At 34.8% G+C, this 860-nt stretch overlaps 1 protein-coding gene across 1 annotated transcript in view; it reads right to left on the bottom strand.

Moving 5' to 3' along the window:
- ap3d1 (adaptor related protein complex 3 subunit delta 1) overlaps positions 1–860 on the bottom strand; it is a 44,430-nt gene that overhangs the window by 4,963 nt on the left and 38,607 nt on the right. The window lies entirely within an intron of this gene.

The following is an 860-nucleotide window of genomic DNA, read 5'->3' as shown; positions in this document are numbered from 1 at the left end:
TATTATATATGAATATATATATATATATATATATATATACACACACATGTAAATATTTCTTAAATATATACATGTATGTGCGTGTAATTGTATATATATATATAAATATACACAGTACACACACACATTATGTAAAAAAGCGTTTATTTTGGATGCGATTAATCGATTTGACACGATTAATCGATTTGGTTTCTTTTTCACAAACTATAGTACAAATCAAAATTATTCTGAGGTAAACCGGCGACCTGAAGATTCCATCCTGGTGGCGTCTATTAGGGTTTCAATGGTGCTGAAAATTTCTGGAATCTTTCCAAAACTGGAACGTTTCCAAAATTTAGTGTCCATTAACTGGAACATAAAAGTGCAAGAATCACTATATCGGATTTGCGAGCTGTGAAATAATCTGTTTGCCACTTTTAATAACCGTCATTATCCTGAGCAAGTTTTGTTAGTGTGCAGTTTAATTAATTATATGCAACTGTAGTAGTATCTACCAACATTAGGACACAAATACTAGGGCCATCACACATGATATCACTAATATCACGTGTGATCACAAGTATAAACATGGTCTAGAATACAACTGTGTACCTATATGTCCTATATGTGTGCAACTAAATGTGCAACTGCACTTGTTAGTGACATTAGTGCTCAGAGGCAGTTAGAGTTTAAGGATGGGATGTGGGAAGAATGTTTCTGGTCTGAAACCAGTCCTGCAAGGGCTAGCCTTCGAAAAGAGCAACACACATATGCGACGAGACTGGTAAGGAACAGACACACTGATGTTTAATGCAGAGAAAGGTGCTGATGGAGTTCAGGACAGAAAAAAATGCAACAAACAACACAACGCAAAAAAAAAA

The sequence above is a fragment of the Sinocyclocheilus rhinocerous genome, unplaced genomic scaffold (genome assembly GCF_001515625.1).
Source record: "Sinocyclocheilus rhinocerous isolate Xijiao unplaced genomic scaffold, SAMN03320098_v1.1 scaffold1294, whole genome shotgun sequence".
In the NCBI taxonomy this organism is placed as follows: domain Eukaryota; kingdom Metazoa; phylum Chordata; class Actinopteri; order Cypriniformes; family Cyprinidae; genus Sinocyclocheilus; species Sinocyclocheilus rhinocerous.
This window is presented reverse-complemented; position numbering and strand designations above follow the sequence as displayed.